General features: G+C 38.5%; 1 protein-coding gene across 7 annotated transcripts in view; it reads left to right on the forward strand.

Moving 5' to 3' along the window:
* Nucleotides 1-533: 533 nt before the first annotated feature.
* The window catches only part of ARVCF (ARVCF delta catenin family member), a 272,630-nt gene continuing 245,553 nt past the window's right edge, over nt 534-27,610 (forward strand). The window contains exons 1-3 of one of the 7 annotated variants that reach the window (XM_084538977.1): nt 534-781; nt 1,091-1,150; nt 21,387-21,455. The gene's annotated coding sequence lies outside the window, so the exon portion shown is untranslated. The remainder of the gene's footprint in view (nt 782-1,090; nt 1,151-21,386; nt 21,456-27,610) is intronic. The other 6 variants (XM_084538980.1, XM_084538979.1, XM_084538982.1 and 3 more) reach the window with 6 other exon arrangements.

A 27,610-nucleotide genomic window follows, 5' to 3' on the forward strand; every position in this document is an offset into this window, starting at 1 on the left:
AGGGCAAAGACGCTAGAAATAATGAAACGAGGAACATAAAGTAAGGAGGGGGGAGGTGGCAGGGCGTGAGCCGGGGCCTTCAGGGGCACAAGCTGTGCGGTTTATCCCACAGGAGGCCGGGGGCAGTCACCGCGCAGCAGCCGCGGGGCACCGCAGGCGGCCAGCGCGTTCCCTGCCACACGCCCGGCCCCGCTCGGACGGACAGCCCCGCCGGCCAATGGGCTTCGGAGCGGCCAGCCAGGGGGGCGGGTATTGGCGGGAACGCGCCAATGAGGTTGCGGTTGCTGGGCGCGATCGCGAAGGCGCCGTCCAATCGGAAAATTGGCGGCGCGGGAGGAACCCGCTGGTCCGTGAGGCGGCCGCAGGCGGGCACCGCTGAGGGGAGCGAGCGGCCGCGCTGCTGCCCTCCGCTGGCCGCCGTGTGGTGGTGGCGGCGGGGGGGGGGGTGCGCACGGAGCCCGTTCCTTCCCTTCCCCCAAGTGTGAATGTTGAAGAACGACCGTGCCCGGCTTTAAAAAAAAAAAAAAAAAAAAAAAAAAGAGTTGAGGAGACAGCACCGGTGCGGCCTGAGGGGAGGGCGCGGCCCGCTCCCGCCCGGCCTCCCCTGAGGCTGAGCCCGCGGCCTCGCCCCGGGGATCCCCCTGAGGCGGCGGGGGGGCGGCAGCGGGGGCCCCGTGCGAGGGGAGCCCCCCCCGGCTGCTGCAACAACGGTGCCAAGAGCAGTCAGAGCATAAGGCAACGCGGGGAGAGGGTCCCCGAGTCCTCCCCCCCGATACAGACGGTCCTGGGCACCCTTTGTAACCGGGAACGTGGCGGCGGGGGGGGAGAAGCCGCCCGGCGCTGTGGAGGCGGCGGGGGCTGGCGCAGCCCCGCAGCTCCCCGCGGAGGATGCGCGGGGCCGGGAGCCCGCGGGGCTGGGGGGGGGCGGGAGCGGCGGGCGGGGAGCTCCGGGAGACGGCAGGCGGCAGAGGAGGAGGGCGAGGGGCTCGTTGATGTGCTGCCCAGCGGCTGCCGAGTGGTTTATTGAAGAGTTCTTTTTTTTTTTTTTTTTTTTTTTTTGGTACACCCGCCTCCCTGTGATACCGCGAAGCCGGCAGAGGCAAGGAAAATAGGCTGAAGACAGAGGAATAGGAGAAAGACGGAGGAGATGGTGAGCAAAGCGGGGGGATTGGGGAAATGGGTGAGGTTGCCAGGCTGTTTGCTGTGAGGTTCTCGGAGGGTGTAGTACGTTTGGGATGATTGTACATCACGGTTGCAGAGCGGTCTTCTTTGTTTGCTAAAGATTGCTCTTCAGGGTTTAACAGCCTTCATCAGTTCGTGGTGAGATACGCAAGGAGGAGTTGATGTATGCGAAAAGCTAAAAAAATTACATATGCTAACCACACACAGAAGCAACTCCTAAACAAACCAACATTGTGTTAATCCTGCAATATGATGGCCAGTTCTTGTCATGGAGGGAAGTCATTGCTCAGGTTATTTGTGGCATGCATAGGGGATGAGTCTCTTTATAGCAGAGACCAAACAGAACTAACCTATTTCTTCACAAATGTGAAATCCGTTACAAAGTTAAGAGCCAAAGTTAGATTTTTTTTCTTCTTTTCATTTTCTCTGCAGTACTGCTGGGAATGATTAAAATCTAATGGTTTCAAAACTTGCACAACTCTCTCAAATGTTCGGTTCGAGCATACATGTAGCAAAGACTATCTCTTTTTTTTTTTTTTTTTTAATTGTAGGCACTTGTTTGTGTATATGGAAGGAGGAATTCTTACAACGTATACTTGCCTTTTTACTGTCTACCGTTGTGCTTTAGGCAGGTCACAATACAAAATGTGATTCTTAGCATGTAAAAAAAAAACAACCCTAAGCTGATATTTAAGTCAAGCAAAGACCTGTTTTGATTCTAATATTTTAAACACTAGATACAAGTTTTTGGGGAAATAACAATGTTTTGTACTAATCAGAATGATTTATGGTAAAAATCACAATCCGAAGTGACAGAATATTGACATTGGCTGATAGTATCTTTTTGTGGATGAAGTGTTGCAGTCTGTGTTAAGTACATTATCCCTGTAAGCATCCAGAAATTTAAACATATTTTGTTTATAAAATTGCAGAGGACTGCATGGTGCAGTAGTAAGACCTGAAATTTTAGCAGCTTTAGAAATGTTGCAAGGCACTGCAATAGAGAAAACTGCAGCTTCACGTTAAATCTGCTTTGGAAAAAAAATGTTTTGTTGTATTAATCACTGTGTATATGCTGTATTACTTTAAAGTAACTGAAAGGGCTGGATAGTTCAGAGTTCTTACAGGAAAAAAATAAGTTGTGAGCTATGCTTTGCTCTTCATCATGCAAACTATTTGGATAGATCGCTGTTAAATTTATTTTAAGCAACATCTCTAAATGCCTGTCTGAAATATTTAAATTATATGCTCCATTAGGTAAATGGGTTTATCTTTCCATTGCTTGGCTAAAGGAATGTATTAGGAGGGCAAGGTTTAGAAGAACAATACAGTTTGTCTGCATAGTTTCACTGCATAGTTTATCCTCATCTATTGTTCAAAGATGCTTAGAACGTATTTTATTTGACATTGGTGATCTTTACAAAGTTGACTTTGATTTTATTTTCTATGCCATAGTTTCTGTCAATGTTATTCAAACTGAAATTCAATTAATAAAACCATACATTTGACCTGATATTTAGCTAGAATTGATGAAAAATTGCTCCCTTCTTTGATTTTCATCTGTTCATTGAAAATCCCTGCAGTGGATTTTAGTCTTAGCAATTCTTGAATATTGGAAGAACTGATAAGAGTTGTAAATAGAGACAAATTCCCATTGTATTGAGTTAGGACACTGCACTAGAAATGGCAAAATTTCTGCCTTTTTTTGTAGATTTTCTTTAAACTGCAGTTCAGAGAAGATGCCTTGTCTTGATGACCATCTACATGCATATTATAGGTTTATAAAACTAAGCTTCTGTATTTGATTTTATGTAATGCAGCACATCATATCTGCAGCGTTTTTGTGGATTTTGGCTAATGTCTGAATGAATGCACTGTGAGGAAAATCTGTTAGAATTCTTGTGGTACCAGGCTTATAATTTGTTGCTCTTAATATTTTATTATGTGAGTACAAGTCATCGACACAACCATTGTAAACAAATGCTGAAGTAGCTAAGTGTGAGATTACATTTAGCTTCTCCACATTTTCACTAAAGTATAGTGGTATCTTGTCCAATGTGAGTGCATTCTCTTCCTAATAGCTATCAAAGTAATCATCAAAGCTGAAAGGTTAGGTTAAAATTTTCACTTTCTTGCCAGTCTCCAGAGAAGAAAGAGGAAAAAGGCCAACTCCAGTTTACACCAGTATGGACAGGGAAATAATTTATCAGATGTGCTGGATTCAGTAAGGTCATTTGACTTCATATGAGTCACCTAGAACTGCATTTTTTTTTAAATAATTAAAATCCCCGAGTTTTTAGAAAAAGTGTTCTTTCTATAATGCAAAATACTTTCTTTAGAAAAGGGCATAAAGCCATGATAGTGCTAAAACATTAAAATAAGAACTGGGAGATTAATTAAAGTGTACTCTTAAATTCCAGATTGTATGCGGTCTACGTGTGTGCTGAAGCAAGAAAGTTAGCTGCATATCTCAATATCTGAAAAAAATGAAATTTTTTGTTCCCTGTTAGTGCTTTTGCTCCTACCCTTGCATTTTATATCAATCTGAAACAAGCTGTAAAGCTAATTTTGGTTCTCTCTGCTGAGGTTCTAGGGGTCTAGATCATCTGCATTAGCTTAGGTCACATTCATTTGAAGTAGAGCGCAAGACAAATAATTTGCCTAATTCTAGTGAATCTAATTCATCTTATGCCTCTTTTTCTACAGTTTTGGAAGAACAGGCTGCTCAGTTAAGTGAGAGCCAATCTTTTGAAAGGCTGGAAGTCAGGCTTCTAGCAGTCACGTTTTCATGAAGTAGCATTTTTGGTGTATACACATGGCTAATCATTTAATAGTAAGTGGACAGCATCTGTTATTCATCAGTAACTTATATTAAGTACATAAGAAAATAGTCATTTTAGAGTCCTGATTAGACTTACTGACTACCATTGTGTTTCAGAATACTGTGACATTTTGACCTATCAAAACACGTGCCTCTCTGGAACATCAGTAAATCCTGGGAACAAAAAACATATAAGAAATTAATTAGGAATATATGTATGTATGGTATTTTAAAATATTTTAATCTCTTTTAGAGATCACTTCGATTTAGCTGATGAAGCTCATATCTAGTCACTGCTCATTCCTTCAAAGAACACAATTGAATACATCTTCTAACAATAGGTGTCATTAATGGGAGCATACCTCTACTGAAGCAAATGCCCTCTTTGTGAAAATAGTGAATCTTAACTAAGCAAGGGACCATTATACCCCTGGCTTTATTTAATTTATTTTATCCAATTCTGTACAAATTGATACTGTTTTTATACCTTCTTATTTTATTGTAGAATTGTAGTTTTGTCATCCAATCTACATAAAAGTCACTGATGGCAAATAAAAGCCATGTAAAGTTGGCTTTAAGAGGCTCACCACAATGAAGTCAAAGCGATTTGCTTAATCATATCTTTCAAAATCGGGACTTATGAGGAGTTAACCTGGGAAACCAAAGTCAGTGTTTTCAATCTGTGTTTTCTCAAGTGCAGATTTCTCGTACAATCTAGAAAATGCTTATTAGGAATAGTATACTGGGGAATGAACCTGTGAGCCTGAACATGTGCAGTTCTCCATCTCCCTGAATACTTCTTTGAAGGATCTCTTGGTCTGGTAGTACAAATCTTAATCCTCTGTAATCAGCTGATATTAATTACAACAAGCAAAGTTGAGTAATTGCGTATATTTAGAAAGACTAAAGTTGTTGTATTTAGATCACAGATTGCAGTCCAAGTAGCCCAAGAAAGTAATTTTCTTCCAACATTTGTTTAATCGCTGTTGAGAGAGGTTTGTTGTCATCTAGATGCTGATAGATGAGTCCTCACATTTGTTGCAGTCTTGGAGATCTCAAAACTGTGTTGATGTGTGAAAGAAACGATTTCCAGCATAAGAAATGGTTCTGCCATTTTAAAGACAAAGCACACTTGAGAAACCTGAAGAGATTGTATCTCCCTTTCCAAATTGATGTGATGAAAAGTAAATCTCTCATCTTAAATATTTAGCACTCTTTAAGACACTAGTTCACTTCCAAAAATAAATAAAACTGCATTTAGGATGTAACATAATAGTATAGAAAAAATGGAACCATGAACTAGAGCTATTGCTACAGTGATATGAAAGCTGTGGAGAAATCAGTATTGGAATGGATTGGAGATAATTACATCATATTGGGTTAGCAAAATGTTTTTCGAAAGGAAAATACTGTTCTGCCTGTATAGAACATCCTTGCTACTTCGTGATAGTACTGTGTTTTGTAAAATTTCATGGAAATCATTAATCATGAACAGTAATGGCAGAAATCTTGTCATCAGCGATGACAGTCTTTGGTTATAGCAGACTGGTTTGAGTCTTGGTGTCTGTAACAAGAAGCTAACTCTGGTCACACTACTGGTGGCAGTATAACAAGATACTAAGATCCACCAGAAACGCATGGGGTGGATTGTGTTACTGTTCTTCACTTCCAGTTTGTATTGGCCTGGGAAGACCTTTCTGTGTTTCTGAATATGTGCAGTATGCTTTATCTCTACAGGTAGGATGGCATTTTTTGGACAGTTTGCAGTCTTCGTTCTGTGAGGTCCTTGACTGCAGTGTCAAAATCTTCTGTGCATGCTTCAGTTGATGTTGTTTCTAGTTAAGGTTTTCCTGCATCTCAGTGGACTTGGATTTTGTTTCAGAAGCTGCAACAGGATTTCCATGAGCTACAGTGTGGATGTATGCCAGTGCACCACTGATCTATTAGTTTACGATTTGTAGGTCAGGGAGAAATTGAGATTTTGCTATCTAAGCAGTATCGTCTCTTTGCTGCTTCGGTGCTTACATGACATCTCAAATTTGCTGAAGATTAAAAGGACGCTGTCAAGGTATCTTTGACAATTTTATTTTTATTATTTATTTTGTTTGCCTTCTTATTGCTATCATAAGCTATTGGAAGCTTGAAGTCTAGTGCCTTGCCAACAGGCTTTTGTCCTCCAGAACAATTACTGTTTAGCTATTTACGGTTTATTTAAGAGTTGTGAAGCATTTATTGTCATTTCAAATACATTACTGAAGAGTTACAGCTTAAACATTGCAAGTGAGAGGGGAAAAAGTAAGTAAATCAGTTTAGGGACAGTCCTGCCAGTGTGTACTTACCCAAAGTAATTTTTTTTTCCTTATTTTCTTCAAGATTTATTAATTTGGTTGTATTAGGCGTTAGTGCTTCTTTTGCATAGGCACTCTTGAGAATGGACTTCTCAGGGGCTTGATGTTAAGACTCCCATTCTCAGTTGGGTATATTTTGAGTTATCTAATGCAGCAGTCCTTCTAAGGATTCATACAGGAACAGTTGACATTGACTTCCTTTGAGGTGCAGAGCAGTAGCTTAATTTTAAGTACTGTCCAGAAAAATCAGGACCTAGGTTTTGTATCACATCTGCCTCTTTGCTTTTATGATAGCAGAAATTAAAAACAGAACAAAAAAAAAGTTTAGAAATACTCACTTTTTTGTTTGGTATAGAAAAACGCTGTCTTAACTTGTTGCTGTAACAAAGTCTTAATTGATCTACGTTTGTTGTAATGCGAAGTTAGTGAAACTAGAGCTACCGTTTGGGGGTTGGACCCGATGATCCCTCGAGGTCGCTTCCAACCCCTACAATTCTGTGATTGCTGGAAATTTAATTGCCTGTTTTTCATCTGCTCTGGTGGTGTAATTTCTATCTGAGAGTTGGAACCATAAACAGTATAGTTCTTCCATGGGACCTCCTTTTTACAGTAAACGCTGCATATTTAATTTGTGTAGTGACAAAATGCTAAGTTACTCCCTTTCAGGTCAGTGACAGAAGAGACCACATAGACTTTCACTGGATTATTCCTATGGCTAAGAGACTGTATTGCAATGCTCTCTCCTCAACAATGTCCACGTCAGCTGGATTGACTGCTTGAGAGCTGAATGAATGTAGTGATATTGGGTAAACCTATTTTTGCAGATTTTAAATTAAAAAGTAATAATCATTTGACAGTATGTGGAGTCGCAAAGGTTACAGAGATTCCCCAGAGCACAGTGGATTGCAGAATGACTTCAAATATATTTCATAAAGTGTGGACTGTCTTTGGGGAGGAGAGTCTGAGATGTGCCACTTCTGTCTGCAAATGAAAACTGTATAGAGACAGACTTCTCTAGAAGTTGATTCAATAAACTGAGTCTGAATCAAGTGTTATAATTGGCAACTTCAAGGAGAGTTTCTCTCCCTTTCTTCTGAGTAGCAAATATGGATTCTATATGGAGATTAGCATCCTAACTTAAACGCACATGTCTGGTGCTGAAAGTGAGGTGGCATGAATGTTTTTCTTGGCATGTACACATCAAAACTTTCAACAACTATTACATCATGGGTATTACTCATTGATGGGTTGACTATGGGATTTTTTTTAATTTTAATTTTAATTTTTATTTTTATTTTAGACAATTGTTCATACATCTTACCTATGAGGTTAATTGTATGAGATTGAAGGGAAAATATTAGTTTGTCCATTTTGTGCAGCTGTCAGAACTGTGTAAGAATTCTGTTGATTCATTGGGTTTGTTGCGATATGTACTAACATGACTCATAGCAATTCAATAGGATCAGTGAGACGACTACTGCTAGAGTTTGTTTCTATTTTGCTTTTTTTCTGGCAAAGAGAGGGCAGCCTTTGACAAGAATGTGTATGGAGAAAAAGGTGGGCATGATCATGACTTAGTGTACATATTGGGTTTGTTAAGGAAAATCCCTCAAGTATCAACAAGAAATATAGAGCGTCTCTTTTAGACAGTGTTTCTTTAAAATAGTGCTTTTTCAAGGAAATCAAAATTTTATTTAATGTTGCCATGCTTCTCTAGAATGTGTACAGAACAATTTGTTGGTATAGACATTGGTAGTGATGCTCTGGTCTTTGAGATACAGTCCTACTGACATCTTGATCCTTTGCAATGGGTTAAAATAGCATAGAGATCAGATTCCTGGAAGTAGGAAATCTTTTGCCTCATGCCTGGGTCTGTTTCTCCATTTCAATAAACCAGGCAATGACAGTGAGCACTCTTGTTTTGCTATTTGTTGTCTCTGAAGTATGTAAAAGAAAAATGCTTACATATGCTAACATCACAATTGTAAGAAACACTTTATAATAACATCTATATTTAACTTTTCACTGCTTTGCAAGTCTTTGGCTTACAGTTACAATTCTGCTATTGTATGTTGCTATCAAGTTTTGATTTAGAAACGAACACCTAAAAAAAAACAACTAGGCAGAATAATTTAACATTATTGTTACAGCTCTTAGTCTGATGCAAGAAAGTTTCATTCATACTGATCAGTAAAATGACAATAACTCCCCATAAAACTTAAATTCAGTTTCACGTGTCAGTAGGTATACCCAGTAATGATCCCAAAGTATTAAAAGACTAGTTTTATTATATGTAGTAGCTCTAAATTTAAGATTTTGCCAGTATGTTTAAGGAACAATCTCTTCTTCCACCTGAATAAATATCACATTTGACTTTATTTTATCAATGTAATGTCAACTGAAGTGTCAAACATGAATCCTAATTTAAACTGGCGGTGTTCTGCTTCTTTGCACCACAGGCTGGGTCAAGCCATGGTGGTGTAACTTCTCCGCATACTTTTAGTCTGGTACGTCTTTAATTCAGTGTGACAATACAACTAGTGAGTTATTGACAGCAGCTGAAGTGAGACCATTATGAGTGTGATCAATAACACACCTGCATAGAATAGCAACTACTACCAGCGACATATTTTGTATTGATTCAGGAATTTATGCTGTCTTCACTACCCCCAGCCCGCTACTTCCATAATTTATGTAATAAAATCTCTACTTCAGAGAAGCTGTTACTAAGTTAAATACCAAGAAATGATGACATATCAAGATGTAAATTACATATCAAATATTTTACTACAAGCAGAAATAGCACTTGCTAAATTCCTGTGGGTTCTGATTCAGGACCAAGGCACTTCCCTACTGCAGGCTGAAAGATAATGGAAGTAAAAAACCACGTTTCCTCTCTTGGGGCAGTATTTAGAGGTGTAGGTAAGACGTTGTTTTTAATGTGATGTGGCAGTGGAATCTTATTGAATTGTCTAATCCATAAGTTTGAACTCTTGGTAGAAATCCTTTAGCAGTACAGTAACCTTCACTCCAGTTCCCTTCTTAAACTGGAATGTAATTTTCTCTTAATAATGATACATCTTTTTGTCTTTTGCTAACTGAGAAACATATTTTAAAAGATTGATGCTATCCTCTGATTTTCTTTTCTAAGACTAAAATCAGTGAGATTAAACAGAAGGTAGGAATTTGGGTGTAATTTGAGTAGGAATTTGGGAATTACAATATTCCTTGAAAGTAATACCTGGATTCCTGGATGTACATGTTTATTTTGTTGATCAGATGATTAACCATGAGTCCGAGGGAAAATTACTGTGTATCTATATTGAATAAAATCTCTTTTAGGTTTTAAGCATGATGAGAAAACTTTAACTATGTTTTGCTAATAATCTTGGCATGTGAAGTCTATATAAGTCTTCAAATTCAATTGCTCATGCAGATTGATATGTACTCTAAATCTTCATTCGAATGTCAGACAAAAAAACTCCAATTTACAAGTACTGCACATACTAGCTGTCTAGATGCACTGCCTTCTATTCTGATGGTGTTAACCATCCAAATATATCTACAGTTTGTCAACAGGAGTAATCTCAGTATAATATACAGAAATATGAATGCCTTCAAATTTTCTGTTCTTCAGATTATCAAATAAAATCCTAATTCTTGGTTAACTTCTAGATCTTATTTATTACCCGTCTTTAGTTTCACAGTATTATACCAAAACTGTAGGCTGTAGAATCACTTGAAGTATAAAAGAGCTGGTCTGTGCTTTAAATGTTCAAGACTCAGTACTAAGGAGATCAGCACAGGGTTAGTTAAGTGAAATGTGTCCATACTATGCTTGAGCTAAGTTTAACCAAGTTAAAGTTATTACATTCTTTTTATGTAATAGCATATTGTATACTTTGCTTTGTTGCTTGGTGCTGAAAGAAGAGTCCCAAAGTAAGAAAAAAATGAAATCCCAACAGAATGGTTCCCTAGACAATTTCTCTAGGGTAGTATTTGTGAGTTAACCCTCTAGTTCTTGAGCACATGTTTTCTGCCTATATTTTGTCCTATACAAAACTGGGGCTATTTTCTTGGAAGAATATTTGCCATGTTAACTTTTTTTTTTTTTTTTTTTTTTTTTTTTTTTTTACCAGTTTTTCATGCTGGCATGTTCATGTAGGTGATAAATGGAATCTTCTGCTTTTACAGACTACTTACTGTGGTGATGGTGGGGTTTCTGAATTCTATCCCATGTTAATCTGTCTGCCCAAAGGAATAACTGCCTCCTTTGATTCATGACACCACAACACTTTTTTCACTGTTTTGGAGCAGAGAAACTGATAGCTGAATTTCAGAAACTGTATTTTTATGGGACTAAAGAACTGATGTTTAACAGAACTTTGTTATACTCCTTAGTTGTCTGGGAAGATCTAACATTACTTGTCTAACATGGATCCCAATGACAAAATTGTTAAGTGTTGCTAGCAATTTTGAAATTGAGAGTTAACAAACATTAAATATTATTCAATATATAAAAGTTAATCTCTTCTCAGTGCTAGGCAAGTAATTGCTTTTAGATGCTCAGGAAATAATGGAAGATTTTGTTTTCCAAGGGATGTTTGAACATATTTACTCTCTTCTGAATGCAAAGTTTTAAATTTCTGAACGGTTACCATTGTGCTCTTTCTGAAACTTACTGAGGAGACAGTGAAAAATCTCTTGAACTGTTGGACCTTCAGCTGACAAGGTGCAGAGATCTGATGAGGTTTGCAGCCTGGCTTGTTTAGATTTCATTTGAAGGAAGGTCTGTAGTGAATGAATTCTGAGTAGAAGGACTATATGAGAACCTTTCTGTGATTTATAGATGATACCTTGGCCAAGGAGTTTTCAGTGGTCCCTTTGGAATTTAGGCCCAGATTCTTAAAGGGATTTAGCACCCAGACCCTGTTAAATTCCATTACATTCCTTTATGATACTGTCATTGAAACTAGGGAATTAGGTATTGGAATCCTTCCAAAGGTACAAACTTCTTTTAGGCTTATGAGGATGTTTCAGCTTTTGTTTTCAAATAAAGATGGGTTATTGTGGTAAGTTGTATTGATAGGTATGTTTAAAGAATTGGGTTATTAGAATTATTTAAAAAACACACAAATCAGTTTGAGAAAAATGTCAGATACCTCAGACTACCAGATTATGAAGACCTTTTAGCATAAAACTTGATTTTTACTTTGCTTATTCTAGAGGGCTTTCTATGTCCAAATATATTTGTATACTTTTGTGATATCTCATTAGCTACCGAAATTCCTAGGATTTGGAAGAATTCCGGCCATAAAGTGAACACGAGAATCCTATGGCCTTTTTCAGCATGCTTGTATAAAAATCCACTCAGTTTTGAAAGCATTTAGAACATTCCCAAATCTGACTGAAGAAATTCAGAGGTAGTTAAAACTGAAGAGTTCATAAAAGTTTCCCTTTATGCAATTGTAAACTGTGGAATTAAGTCTGATCTCAGTTTAGATTGTATAATTTGGAGAATATTGAATATCCACACTTGCTTCAGGCTGTGTAGCAGGCTATATTGCCCACAGTTAAACAGATGAATGTGCTAGTAAGGATAGACATCCTTCCAAACAGTTCTATCTATATTTAGCAAATTCTTCTCATTTCCCTCTCTGTAGGAGGGTAGCGGTGTTGGTAACCTTAACATTGGCTGATAGAACTGTGAATGTTTTTAAGCCCTGTCCTATGGGATGTTTTACCTTCCCATATTATTTTGACCTTGTATTCTCTCCCTTACTTTTGGATTAAATCTTTTCATGTCTTAAGTGAGAAATTTACTTCACATTCTATGTCTGAATATAAAAAAAAGTAAAAGCCATCTCTTTGTGCCACAGAGGAGTAGGAAGAACTTGAAAGTTTCTCAAGATAAATGTTCTGGAATGTATGAAGGATATAACCAAGGCAGGGGGGCAGTGCAAAGAAATACCATTTTTCTGGCAACCAAAGCTATACATTCTGTAACTTCTTATCTCATTTTCTGCATTGATATTTGAAGGACTTAATTCTGTGTTTTCATCAGGAAGTAAGTTGTTTAACACTAATTTACACAGATTGAACTTCAGTTGTTGAACTCACCACATAATTTATTAACATCAAAATAAGATGCAAAAGCTTCTCGTTGAACCGAATCTTACAGAGATATGGCAGAGAGTGGAAAAGCTTTGGAACTAAAGTGTCAGAAAACAAGTTAGAAATCATACAGGAAAGACATAATAGATCGTCTGGTCCATCATCTGCAAGATTTGTCCATATGGCCTACAAAGTCTGCTTCAAACTGGAATGTTTTATAGCAATCAAAGGTCTCCTTCAATCACATTTTCCCTTCTGCTGATATTAGAATAAGTTATTTCACTTGTCTCTCTGCTGTTTTCTTTTCCAAGGACCCTTATTCTCAATATTTAAGTGCAATAATGGCAGAGACTACAGATACAGATCTTGGGACATCAGATCACGATGAACTGCATTATACTTGTTCTGGTAATATAGTCCTTACCATAGCATATGTCATGGTTCCTGAGTCAGCTGCACCTCAGAACCTCATAAATCTGAGACAGTAGGCTGACTTCAGCACTTCCTTCCCTTTCTTACGCTTAGGGAAATTAGTATCTCCTTTTTTTTTCCAAGTATGAATTTGTATAGATGCTATAACTTCGCTCTGCATTTCTTCAGCCAAGTGCCTGGCTTTAGTGTTTTAGGAGAATAAAGTAATACATAGCAGCTACATCTAAAAGAATGATCTCTGAACTGCAGGTATGTTATAGCATTCATTTGTCATGGTAGAAGCCTGAGCTGTAGAGTTAAGCAAATGATTTTGCTGAAGTTTAGCTTGTGGGCTTCCCTCTGAGCCTGGACAATCCTGCTGCTCTTCTGCCTTTTCAGCACCTTCCATGTAATGTCTGCTTCCCATTACTCATAATTCTGATGGTTAAAAAATTATCCATACCTCAATTTATTTATTTTATTTAGCTAGTTCTTAGTCATTTGGTTTTGTGCTTCAGTGACTCCTCTCCCTGAGAACTGCATGTTAAATGTATTTAGTGAGAAAGATTCTGTCTCCTTTCAGCCATTGTTGTGCTGAACTAAATAGTACAAACTCTTCTCTGCTCATAAAATGGGCAGTCTGTTTTCAGGTAGTTGCAGTAGTTCATATATATGCCTAGTCAGTCTTTCTCTATTATGGATCTTCAGAGTACCATGCTGAAATCCAGTTGTAGTTCTTCTGTTGTTGCATACCCTGGTATTAATAACTTCTTCCTCCTACAGAATACAGTTCACTGCTACATCTTAATATTACATGGTCCTTTTCCACATACAGCTCTCCCAGTTCTTAAGTAGTTGACTATTTTTTTTTTCCTTTTGCTGACGAAATCCAAGCTAGGTCTACAGACTTTAAAAGTCTGTAAGTTTACTAAAAATGTGTGTGTATTTCAAGGGAAGTCGTTTTGCTTCTCTGATGTAACCTAATACGCTGTGTTTCGTTGTTTTTTCTGTCAGACATAATGAAGGAGCTTCTATAAAGAACCAGGCACAAGAGAGAAAGCAATACTTTAGATAGGGAACATCCCAACAGATATTCAAATAGAATAACTAAGCATTAGCCAAGACAGAGTATACTGCTCAATATTGTGTGACATTTCTATTTTACTAGAAAACTCTCCGATATTGACCTCAGTAACACTCACCATTTCAGGGCCATAAAAAAGAGGGAGGGATTTATGTATTAGGGAATGCTAGCATACTAGCCAGGAAATGGAAACAGTGAAAGTGATTTCTCTGTCACGAGAGGGGCATCAGTTGGACTGAGAGAACGAGAACAATTGTCAATAGGCAATCAGTGCATAAATAAAACTATGTATTGGCTTCTTGTTGGTTTTGGCTTTTGTGCTACAGGTTTTATACCTGTAGAATAATGGGTGACTACCACTGCATTTTAAAAGTGCTGGGACATGAAACTGTTGGAAAGTGTCCAGAGGAGGGCTACGAAGATGGTGAAAGGCCTGGAGGGGAAGACGTACGAAGAACGGCTGAGGTCACTGGGCCTGTTCAGCCTGGAGAAGAGGAGGCTGAGGGGAGACCTCATCACAGTCTACAACTTCCTCATAAGGGGGTGTCGAGAGGCAGGAGACCTTTTCTCCATTAACACCAGTCACAGGACCCGCGGGAACGGGGTTAAGCTGAGGCAGGGGAAATTTAGGCTTGACATCAGGAGGGGGTTCTTCACAGAGAGGGTGGTTGCACACTGGAACAGGCTCCCCAGGGAAGTGGTCGCTGCACGGAGCCTGTCTGAATTTAAGAAGAGATTGGACTGTGCACTTAGTCACATGGTCTGAACTTTTGGGTAGACCTGTGCGATGTCAAGAGTTGGACTTGATGATCCTTAAGGGTCCCTTCCAACTCAGGATATTCTATTCTATTCTATGATTCTATGAAATTGGCTACTGATCCCTGTGGGGAAAGAGCTTACATGCGCCAAATGCAGTTGTGTCTGTTGCAATAGCGTAGTTGGGAAAAAGAAGCTGTAGGCTGGAAATGTAGTGTGTATGTGATTGTACTGCATGGTTCCACTGATGATGCAGCAAGCTGGGCCTTTGAGAGAAAGCTAGCTTTTTAGTCATTCAGAGGCCTAAAAAAAAAAAAAAAAAAAAGAAATCTGTTGTTTGTCATGGTACCACAGAAGAGGGGAAAGACTAATGAGAATTGCAGAATAAATACAAACTATTTCCTGTGAAAAGAGGTTGAAGTCTAGGGGAAAGCTGCTGCTTGCACAGAGGAGAGATTTTTTTAGTTTTTGTTTTTTCTTTCTTTGGAAGCAGTAAACCAACATTTTATATTGGTGTTGTATCAGCATCAACACGTTAATACAGGTATCTGTTGAAGACCAGAGTTATTGTTTCAGAAGTAGACAAAGCTTGAGCTGTAATCTGTAGGAAAAGTCCTGATCTTCCAAGGGTTTCTGACTTCAGTTAAATTTATGAGTATGAATGATTTAGAGATTTCAGCAGCTTTACTGTCTTTATAGTAGCTCAGTTAATAAAATAAGTATTTCACATACTGTCCGATTGAAATCAGAGCTTTCTGCTATCTGTAGATTTATTAAATATATCTGCATGTATATGTGAGACTGCTATACAGACAGCATACTTTTATTTACCATTTTGAGATTGATGTGAATGGAATCAATATCCATTGCTTTGATTTTCATTACTGAGGGCATCTGAAATGTTGACCACCCATATCTTACTTGTGTCAAATGGATCACACAGCCCTAATATACACACCATTTGACCTACTAGGATATCTTTCAAAGAACTGTAAGGCTTAGACTGTCACTTTTTTTTTTTTTCCTGACTCAAAGAAATGCTATCTAATTAGGAGGATCCTACAATATAGATACAAATTGTAGGTGCACCCAGTGTGTGGGGAGCCCAGAATGAAAATGTGTTTTTTTTTTTTGTTGTTTGTTTGTTTTAAAGACCCTGAAGTAGGATTCCTTATTTTAAAGTACAAGATTGATTATTTAGTGACTCTAGGATCTGCACAGATATAAAATATTTACAGCAAGTTGGTGAATTCTAATGGGGAAAAGAAATCTCTCAAGGCATTTTCTTCTAATGAATATAAAATAAGGAAGGAATTATGTACAAATGTAAAAATTACAGAGTTTTAGTATTTGTGTTTAACTACCAGATACTTATTTCTCTCCTCTTCACTCAGGTGTAGTTTGACTGAATGCACCTAAATTACAGTGTTTTAAGAGGAGGAGACTCATGAACAGAATTGACTCTTCCTTGGGAAATGTTTGACATTTCACTACCTGTTAGCATTGTCCTTCTTACAGTAAATGTCACTTGAGACTTTTCTAATAAAAAAAGAAAAAACAAAAACAACAACAACAAAAACAACCTCCCCATACCACCCAATTTGTGCATTCTTCTAATTTCACATGAAATCAAATGACTGATTCCTGTTAGAAATTTCAATATCTTTAAGGTGATACAGGTTTCTCCCAGTTCCACCTCAGAATGATTACTTGCTTGTATTTTTGGAGGCAAGGCATGTAAATTGTAGATTCTTCATTACAAATTAAGTATTTAAAATGTCTTTGACATTATGAAATGGAAAGAAACATAGCAGACATACAACCAGGTGATAAAATCCAACTAGTTCAAAGCAGGTGTAATATCTAGGAGAGAAAAAATGTTTTCCTGTTTTGTGTGTCCTTGTCTGACAAGGGAATTTAGAGCAGTCATTGGAAGATGAAGGAATCCAGCTCTCTCTGCATTATTGGACCCAGAGGCCATACTGTGTCATTACTAATGCATGCAGGCATGTTCAATAAAATTCATGGTTATACATCCCATTGTCATTTTCAGAGCTCATTGATTTAAGTAGCTCCCAACAATACAGAGTACTGCAACAGGCAGCACAGCCTAATATGCTGGTAGGTACCAAGTGGAGAGTCTTATTTCAATCAAGAAGTGAGAAGAAAAAGAAATTACTTTAAGGATGAATCAAACATCACAAGTTGCCCAGAGCAGTCGTGGAGATTACATCCTTCGAGATTTTCAAAACCTGACTGGAAAAGATTGTAACTTGCTTAGAATGACTCAGCTTTTAGGAGGGGGATTGGACTAGATGATCTCCAGAGATACCTTCCAAACTTAACCATTCTGTGTGTCTGTCCAAAGAAGGTATTTAATAATTGAATATCCTTCAAATTATTTATCCTCTACAAGAGGAAACAAAGTTGCAAAGATCCTGTTGCTGCAAGAGGCAGGAAGTCCAGGAAGCAGGTTCAGGGGTGCAGGACAATCTCCCTTTATATTTCTCACCAGTGGGTGTAACCCATTGCTTAGTCTCTGAGCATGGGCAAGGGATGTGAAGGTAGAGCTGGATGAACAGAGCTGTGTGGTGAAGCTGGCGTATGGCTGCAGTTCTGAGAGTACTGTTAGCATCTGCATTTATGAAACTCCAGTTATGGTCCAAAGCAGCTGTCTCCCGTGGTTTAAAAATGTAGGAAAGTTCTCTCCCAGGTAAGGTGAAGTGGCATCATCCGTTCAAGTGCAGAGGCTGTGTCTGGCAGACCAGACTAAATATAATTAACTTAAAAAGAAAAAAAAAAAATAAAATAACCAACGTGGTTGTATCCACTGAAAATAAACCTTAAGCTCAAACTTTTAGTGAGATAAACAATTTTAAAAGGTTTATTTAAATGTTGAGGCTTCCACTGTCACTTTATACAGGTAGATTCAAAGCATATTGAAGATAATCTTGTAATGAGCTTTGGCTTTACAAGGAGATGCATGTTTCTTCCATAATTTTCTTTGTTTCTATTTGGTATTTTCTACTTGGTGAGTAATATTTGCAATTACTTTTCTACAGTACCATGTTAGTAACAGCAGCAGGAAGCCATAGTTAGCTCAGCTGGAACATTTTGGTCTCCAGAGCTCTTGTTATTGCATTCAGAGTAAGAAATAACTGCCTGCTTATCTCTGCGGTATTTTGATTCCATTCTTCCTCTCATCCCCTTTTCTTGTTCAGCGTTACTTTATTGGTTAGACTCAGGACAGATGCTAGGAATAGTAAATTCAAGTTGATTGTAACAGATATTGTCTGACATTGGCATGTCTGTAACTAGGAAGATGAAAACAATGGGAAGTAAATATTTTGGACAAGCTGAAAGAATTTGCTAAAATAATTCATAATCGTCTTGTCTGTTAGACTGTATAAACAAAACAAATTATTTCCTTTTATTTATGCACATTTTTGAAGAGCTTTGGAATTGCTGTGATGGTGTATTGAGCAGTGAGCACTGAGCAGAAGTACTGCTTCTTGTTGATGTTTTTAGTGTTACCATCTCTTAACTTCTGGCAGTGCAATCTTCCTGTAGAGAATACAGGACTGCAGCACACTCCTGGGACTTGAGAGCTCTGCTTGGATTTCACCTTTACAACTGGTCTGCATTAAAGCACCTTGAGGACATGCTTGTAAATATGAAAATAAAGGTGCTTAGCTTCTGTTTAAAATCCTCTACCTGTGGGACTAGGTTACGTAATGAGCATGTTTTACTCATCTCATGGGGACAATGCCTGAGCCGTTAAATCTGTGGCAGCAAAATGAAACAATTTTGGAACCAAGTCATCATTTTCAGCATAAATAGAAGGTCATGCCCTTGTCAGCCAGCATTGGTTCAGCATAAGGTTCCAGTCAGAATTGTCTGCATGATGCCTAGAGCTGTTCTTTAAGAGACCTTCACCCTTTGTTTGGAATTGCTGATACGGTGGGTCTTTTGAATATTTATAAGAGGCTTTCTGAGGTAGTCCTTACTGCAGTCAGAGTGCACACTCATTGGTTCTTGGTAACTGATCTGGCAAAAAGAAGTTTCAGTAAGCTCTTGATAGGCCACCAAATCAAGTGTTGTTCTTCCATGATTTTTTTTCCCCTCCTTAGTGTTGAATGTTAAACCATGGTACTTATTTGGCAAATTCAGAACACAATTCCACACTTACTGCTTTTGTAGTTTCAGTGCTGGCTTGATTCCTGGTAAGTTCAGACATTTGGGACCTGGAGTTTGGCAGACAAAACTTTTATAATAAGGGTATAAGTGAAGGCTGGAAGGCATGTTCCCTTGCGTTGCATTCACTTGCTTGACTTGCCTCGTGTTTTGCTCGGCTCCATTGCACAAAGGTGTTCAAAATCACATTACATCCACACCCCTTGCCATTTTAAGAGTATTTGGTTCCTAAAGGTTAGGAGTTCATTTCAACAGCAGGTGACTGTCCTTGTGAAGAACTGCACTAGTCTGTTCTTTTTACAGGATGCATGTCATACACTTGAATTTTTCTTCCCATGAGTTGAATGCTCAACAGTGGTTACTTTTTAATCAGGTGAAAATTACCAGTATGTGGAATATACTTTTTGAGCTATGTTACTCAAGAGAAAAAGTAATAGATTATATAATTATAACTTCTTCCTGAAATCTTAGGTGCTACAGGCATTTGTAGGTTGCAGAGCACCCAGATTTGAAACGCAAGTGACATCTTGATTTTTATGGTAAAAACATGAATTAAAATGGCTTGCCATTCAGCTTTTGTTTTTCTTCATCTGTGAGATTCTTAATGGTGATTTTTTTTTTTTTTTTTAAAGACCATAATTTTTCACTTTTTAACAGTAGGAGCTTTTAAATGGGTCATACAGGACTGTCATACTTAATTTTAGAAGGGCAAGTTTAGGATCTGTTGCAATGTTTTAAAATTTAACCAGGTAATTCTTGGCTTTTTTGTGTGTTTGTTTTAAACTATTATGTTACCCCACTAATAGCTGTTTGATATTGTTTCTGTTTTTATTTCTTGTTGGTTAAGACAAAAGAAAATGCATATATTGGACAAAAATAGCAAAATTTTGCTTCTGACATCCAGATTGAATGGGTCAGCAGGAGAAGTTTGAATTGCTAATGAAAGTGAAACTTTGGGGGGAAAATTCTTGCCTGAGGTTGAATTTGTACTGGTTCTACACATTTCTTCCAACTCTGCCATCTCCCTCTCAGTGCTGCTTCTGGAACAACATGACCCCTTTAATGAAATTTTATTTTGTGACAAACTGAATTTCTGTGTACGTGCTCTACTTGGTAGTATGTTTCATGTTTGCAATGGAGTTTCTCCTTTGTTCTGCAGTACTTAAAAGCATTTTACTGATCAGGGTTGAGGATAAGTAAAGCATCCTGTTTACTAATTAGATAAATTTTCATCAAGTGTTGTCCTAAAGGCACTGTAATTGTTGTATTAAGAGAAAGAGTTGCCTTGAAACTTGTAAATTATGAAATGATGTATAAAATCTACATTGGAAGGTGAAGGAACACATGGAGACTACCTGGGCTTTGTAAGGCAGTCAAATGCCGACTTCTTTGCACAAATCAGGGGAGAATAAAGTCTTTCTTCGTAACCACAGTCTGCATATAGCTTGGTTGGTGCTTTCTAGGTCTCTTAAAAGAATGCATAAGCTTCTGTGTTATAAAAAGCTATTTGTGCAGTTGAGTGCTCCTACCTCATGTATGGGCCTGAGTGTTAAGTTCTTTGTTGCTGCTGTTAGTGGGTTCAGCTTAGGCCTTGGATGTGAGCAGTCTTCACTGAGGACTGGGGGAAGAAAAGGAGTAGCTATTTGTGGTATTGATGTCCAGTCACTGCTGTTAAGGGATACTCTTTATGTCAATATGACAGTCCTACAAATCCTGTCTAGCCAACAGTAGAAAGACCTGGTGGTGCTTTGACACTGTAGTGACACAGCTATTCTTGGCTATATGTATGTGTATATATTGCATGTAGATGTAGATGTACAAGTGCATACACGTGCTTTTACACACACATACACACACACATTTTTCTATTTACATCTTGCCCAATATGGAATTCTATGGTACTGCCATGCAGGCATTTTTTATTTTTATTTTTTAATTAATGTCTTTTTTTACAAAACAGTTTTATTTTTATGCATTACATTAGTTTGTGGCTCATAAATGACTCATCTAATATTCTACAAACAAATGGATTCTGGCTATTAAGACTCAATGTTTTGGTTTTCATTTTTCCTGTAATGGAACTGTTAGTTTATTGAAATAAAGTATATTATCTGGAATAACTTTTTTGTAAGCAAAGAGGTAGGGTATACCATCTTAGCTATTTTGCTTCTTGTTATCATAGTCTTGAATGATGCTGTAAGCCAGAGATTTCAGCAGAAACTTGTCCACGTAGTAGAGCAATTGAACCAGATAATAAATTTCTGCTATGAATTTAGCCTTTAAGAAGCTGCACCTTTTGAGGTTTATCAAAGTCTTGCCTTAGATGTTTTGAAATAGGGATAGCAGTGCAGGTTTGGCAAGTGTTTGGGTTACAGAGCTGCTTAGAGAGAGATCCCCTTGTGCAGGTCACTGAGCTAATAGTCACTTAGTTACAGAATTTCTGTCCAGAATGTGATCCGTCTCTTATGTTTTTCAGGGATATCCATAACTTTGAGTTCTGCTTTATGAAGGAGGGAAGGGGCCTAACGACTCTTCTGAAAGGGTGGTAAGAGTCAAAATTTCATTACATAAACTTATTATTTTATTATCTACACTTACTTATGGCTAAAAAATCTAGAAGATTGGCTACTAAAGTGGCTACTAAATTAATCCTTCTTGCTCTTTACTGTTCCAGATAGTCTCACAATTGTCATTCTTCAGCCAACAATAAAGTGATGAAAGACTCATTCATTTTTTAGTAATAGTCTTTAGTGGCCTTCTCAAACAGTAGTGCTTTTGAACTGAGCATGGCTAAGATATGCAAGAGTTTGAATTAGGTCTGCTTGGAATAGCAAACTGCTATACAAAAACAATTGTCTGTATAATAAAAATGCAGAACAGTTAACTGTATGTAAAGTAACTGTAATAAAGTCTCCAAAATGTTATGAATGGACCTTTTCAAAATATTTTCTTCTACTGCTGTCCCACTTTTTAGACAAGAGATAAACTGGCTTCCAACCTTTTAACTGCTCCTTTTCAGCCACTCTCAGCTTTGTATCCAGTTGTACCATCAGACTTCATCTGAGGTTGTTCTCTGGACTATCTACATAGTAGGGCTGATGCTACTTATTTTTACTTGGAATATAAAGGTTTCTGGCATCTGGAGTCAAAGAATCTACAACTTACTAGAGCTCTGAAGGAGTATGATTCACCTTGGAATTTGTGGCACATGAATTTAATACGGGTACAAATTCAGTGGCTGTCCACTTGTGCAATGGGATGGATGGCTTTCTGCGGCACTTGACCCTTCTGCTGCCCTGCTTGTTTTAAGTCAAGGGCCATTGACATAACAGTACAGTCAAAGATCAAGTAATTTATTAATTCATATGACTTCTGATGACTTGGGAAGCCACTCCTGAGATAACTAAACAGTAAGTTTTCTTACAGAAGGAAAAACCATCAGGGTAAAGGAACATAATTAGAAAAAATAAATCTTCAAATTTACTAAAAGCACAAGACAGATGTACTTGCTAAATGAATAAAATTGAATAATTCAAGTTTTTCGAAGCCTTAATTATGTAACCTAATTTATTGTAATATTCTCTTTCTATCTTTGTTTTAAGGGAAGTAGAATTTTCGTTGAAAGATGGGAATAGAGTTAGCGCAGTACAAGAGATACTGAAAGTTGCTGGTTCCTAATTTTCCAAACAGTAAAAAGGTAGAAGGAAAAGGTAGGAGACTTCTTAGGAGGTTTTCTACTGTAACAGTCATTCTGAGGTGAAATTTGAAGTATTTCGAAAAAGGAAATTAAGTGCAGGGATGAAAGGGAATAATATAATAGGAACTGTAACTATAGAGCTTTTCTCCTACCAAACAGTCCTGCTGTTTGTTCAAAATTAGAAAAAAGTAGCAGGCTCTATCCATTGACAAACAAATTAGATGATTTGTGTGGATTCATGAGCAACCCATTATTATTTTGTAGCATATTTGTGAGCTATGGAATACCTAACTTTGAAAATGTTCCTGTTCTTTCTACAGTGAAAAAAGAGTAATAATTGTGCTAGCATTAGCAAATACACTTTTTATAGAGTTCGTGACTAAGACTGATTTGCTTGTGTCAAAAGTGAGGTGTGCTCTGTACTCATTTTAAAGAAAACGTCACCCTTAATCAGAAGTGCCATATGTTTTCAGAATGACGGTGCTTTCAATTTATTGCTCATCAGCCCTGGAGAATGCTGGTTAGTTCCTTTACAAGTGCGACTCACAGGCTCAGACTGCTCACTTATATTTTAGGTTTATTTTGAGTAGTTATTGGTCCAGGGTTCATAATAATAAAATAAAATTGCATTTTTCTCAATCCATGGACATCTTGGTGGAAAATCTGAAAAGCTGGAGCCATTTGGAACTGCTCTTCCTCCCACTGAGGTCAGCAATAGAATGTCTGTGGCTTTCAGTGGGAGTAACGTTATACCATCTAAATGTGAAGACCTCCCCTTTTCTCTAAAATGGATTATAACAGTCTGTTACAATACTACATGAAATCTAAGTAACTATTACACTGTTTGTTTATGAAAGGAGTGTTAATAGCAGGAAAAAAAAAAGCCTAAAAAGGGAATGACATGTAAAACAATAATAACTGCATTTTCATCAATGAATACTATAAAGATATTTCAAGTACTGCAGTTGTGTGATTGAAATGGACAGTTGTGATTGTAATGTGCCAAATGGAATTGACTTCCAGATTGCCAGACTTTCCAGTCCATCCAGAGCATGTGCTTTTTTTCTATTATAAACATTTGGGTCCTTATGATCCAGTTTGGTGGTGGTTGTTGTTTTTTCTCTAACTCAATGCTTGCAGATTAATGTCTGCTTATTTTGTGTTTATTATAATCTTTCCTGGGATAACCACAAAGTATGAGTTAATCTTGTTTAATTGATGGATTGCTGTAGATTAATGTTTAATGTGCTTGATATTTCTTTCTTAGCTGACAAGTTAATTTTTTGAAAATTGTATGTAGTTAAGTTCATTATAAAATGGTGTTGGGTGTGTCAGATTGTTTGCCACATAAGGGAAGTGCAAGATAACAACCTCAAGATAGCATTTTGACTTATAAACATTGCAGTATAAACAAGCATTCACTAAGTAATTTTAGAAAGGAATTTCCCCTTCATGTAGTATATATTATATGTAGACGTTAATTAGTGATTTCCATATGTAGCTGTTGGAAATTGTTTTTATCTGGTTTATCTGACACCACGTTTATTTATCTTGAATTAGAACTTCTACCATTGTCTCTGCATGACGTGACTTATGAACCAAGTCTGATTTACTCTGGGTTGTATGCTTGAGAATTTAACTCTTAAGTGATTATCTTGCTAATGATCATCCAAGCCTTCTAGATTTGTGAATGAGTCCTAATTTTGCCTTCATTATTATCCATGATTCTAGTGCTTTTGGTGTTTTTGAATGAATTTACATGTAAGAAGGACAGTTCAATTCTTATCTACAACATACACAGATTTAATTTCATGTACTTGCAATAGTCTAATTTGGAATCACTTTATAGTTCCTAGTTAAAAATGGTTGCTTGTTTGAAAATGTGAAAAATTTGCCTTCATGCTGCTTACGGCATGGCACAGTTTAATAATGATCTTGGGGTCCAGACAGCTTTAGAGCTGAAGTCCTGTTAGCCTGTATGAGGCCTGGATTTTGAGCTGATGTATCTACGTAGAGAGGATGCTTCAGTATCCAAGTATGCCTTCTCTAAACCCTAGGTGTGGTGCAGCACTTAATGCAGGGAGCTGCCATGGCTGGGACCCACTGAGACAGAGGATGGAGGGGATTTTTTTATTTTTTATTTTCAGTAGTGTATAGTTAATTGATTTCTTGAAGTGGTGTATCTGCGCTGCTTATTAGCAAATGTCTTGCAAAAGTACTCGTCTTTGTGAAATAGAGTTTCATTGAATTGTCTGGGTAAGGTTACCCTTAAGAGTGGATTTCATGTGCTGAGGTCTGTATGATACTTCATAATGTGCCCTCTTACTTTACACTTCGTGGCTCAGAGAAAACTTGCATCATCTAAAATGCATTTGTATTCAAAATTTGTATGCTTCTCTGGACCCAGAGACTAATAACCTGTAGTCACTATATGCATATGGAAACATACTAATGTGCATCTGCCAAAAAGTCCTACATCTGTGCACATATCATTATCGAAAACAAACATGTAACTTCTGATCCTTAAGATAAGTGTGAGTGCTTCCATTTTGGTTAAACAGTTTAACTCCTCTGTGATACCTTTTGCAGGCATATTCCCTGAAGCCACAGTGGATTTCCCCATGTGGATCCAGTTGGGAGATTAAAAGTTCAGGATTTAATCTTTGCTTCCATAGCAAGAGTCATGGAAGGCCTTCTTAGTATTCACTCAGTGCTGTTGGAAACATCTCTGGTAATACTGTAGTAATATTGGCATGCTCTATTAAAACTACAGTGAATAAAACTTTAAGACCCAATCTCTTGATTTACATTTCTTACAGCAACGTCTAATAGAATCAGTAAGGCATAAATGTTAGATTAATTTTCTCTTTTTATTTAGCTCCATGAAAGCCCCTTCCAAGTAGATAAATGAAACTTAGATGAAAAGAACTGACAAATAAATATAAAGAATTATTCTAGAAATGCCTTATTTGGAAAATAACTGTTCTTTACCTTGCCCCCCTTAGAGACATATCTTCTTCAATTAACTTCAAATTCCAGAACTGATACAGATGTGATAGAAATGCAGCCATTTTGCAACAGCTGCACCATGCTGTGGGAACTGTTCTTAATTTTTTTCTTCAGGTATTAAAAAGTATACTTCATGATAAGAGGACAGGCAATTTTGTTTGCCTTTGCTACTGTCCTGATTTCTTGTAATTCTAGCGTTGCTCTTCTGTTGTAAATACTTTCAAATTATTTTGTAGAAAAAAGGCTTTAAGTTAAACATTGATTAGTCATTGCTTTTTTTTTTTTTTTTTTGTCCCTCCTCCCCCCCCAACTCTATCTGGTGTATACATTTTTGATTTTAATAGGAACGTTCGTGGAACAAGTCCTCCAAAACTGACTTGTCAAGTTCATAGCAGGAACTAGTTGAAGATAGATTGATAGTTGAAGATTGGCGGCTAGCAAATGTGACGCCCATCTACAAGAAGGGCCGGAGGGCAGACCCGGGAAACTACAGGCCTGTCAGTTTGACCTCAGTGCCAGGGAAGCTCATGGAGCAGATCCTCCTGAGAGTCATCACGCAGCACTTGCTGGGCAAGCAGGCGATCAGGCCCAGTCAGCATGGGTTTATGAAAGGCAGGTCCTGCTTGACGAACCTGATCTCCTTCTATGACAAAGTGACGCACTGGGTGGATGAGGGAAAGGCTGTGGATGTGGTCTACCTTGACTTCAGCAAGGCTTTTGACACCGTCTCCCACAGCATTCTCCTCAAGAAACAGGCTGCTCTTGGCTTGGACTGGCGTACGCTTCGTTGGGTTAGAAACTGGCTGGATAGCCGGGCCCAAAGAGTCGTGGTGAATGGAGCCAAGTCCAGTTGGAGGCCAGTCACTAGTGGCGTCCCCCAGGGCTCGGTGCTGGGGCCGGTCCTCTTTAATATCTTCATCGATGATCTGGACGAGGGCATCGAGTGCACCCTCAGTAAGTTCGCAGATGACACCAAGTTAGGTGCGTGTGTCGATCTGCTTGAGGGTAGGAAGGCTCTGCAGGAGAATCTGGATAGGCTGCACCGATGGGCTGAGGTCAACTGCATGAAGTTCAACAAGGCCAAGTGCCGGGTCCTGCACCTGGGGCGCAATAACCCCAAGCAGAGCTACAGGCTGGGAGAGGAATGGTTGGAAAGCTGCCAGGCAGAGAAGGACCTGGGAGTGATGGTGGACAGTCGGCTGAATATGAGCCAGCAGTGTGCTCAGGTGGCCAAGAAGGCCAACGGCATCCTGGCTTGTATTAGGAACAGCGTGACCAGCAGGGCTAGGGAGGTGATCGTCCCCCTGTACTCAGCTCTGGTGAGGCCGCACCTCGAGTACTGTGTTCAGTTTTGGGCCCCTCGCTACAAGAAGGACATCGAGGTGCTTGAGCGGGTGCAGAGAAGGGCGACGAAGCTGGTGAGGGGCCTGGAGAACAAGTCCTACGAGGAGCGGCTGAGGGAGCTGGGCTTGTTCAGCCTGGAGAAGAGGAGGCTCAGGGGTGACCTTATTGCTCTTTACAGATACCTTAAAGGAGGCTGTAGCGAGGTGGGGGTTGGTCTGTTCTCCCACATGCCTGGAGACAGGACGAGGGGGAATGGGCTTAAGTTGAGCCAGGGGAGTTTTAGGTTAGATGTTAGGAAGAACTTCTTCACTGAAAGGGTTGTGAGGCATTGGAACAGGCTGCCCAGGGAAGTGGTGGAGTCACCATCCCTGGAAGTCTTCAAAAGACGCTTAGATGTAGAGCTTAGGGATATGGTTTAGTGGGAACTGCTAGCGTTAGGTCAGAGGTTGGACTCGATGATCTTGAGGTCTCTTCCAACCTAGAAATTCTGTGATTCTGTGATAGAATTTTGGCTAGACTTTCTTCCCTTGTACAGCTTAAGTGATCCTCCTGTCTTTGAAAAGTTGATGACTTAATGTTTCATGCTCGTGACATTACCATGCAGGTATTTTAAGGTCTATTTCAAAATTTAATGGTCAACCTTCTCTTTT

The sequence above is a fragment of the Aythya ferina genome, assembly GCF_964211825.1.
Source record: "Aythya ferina genome assembly, chromosome: 17".
Taxonomy (NCBI): domain Eukaryota; kingdom Metazoa; phylum Chordata; class Aves; order Anseriformes; family Anatidae; genus Aythya; species Aythya ferina.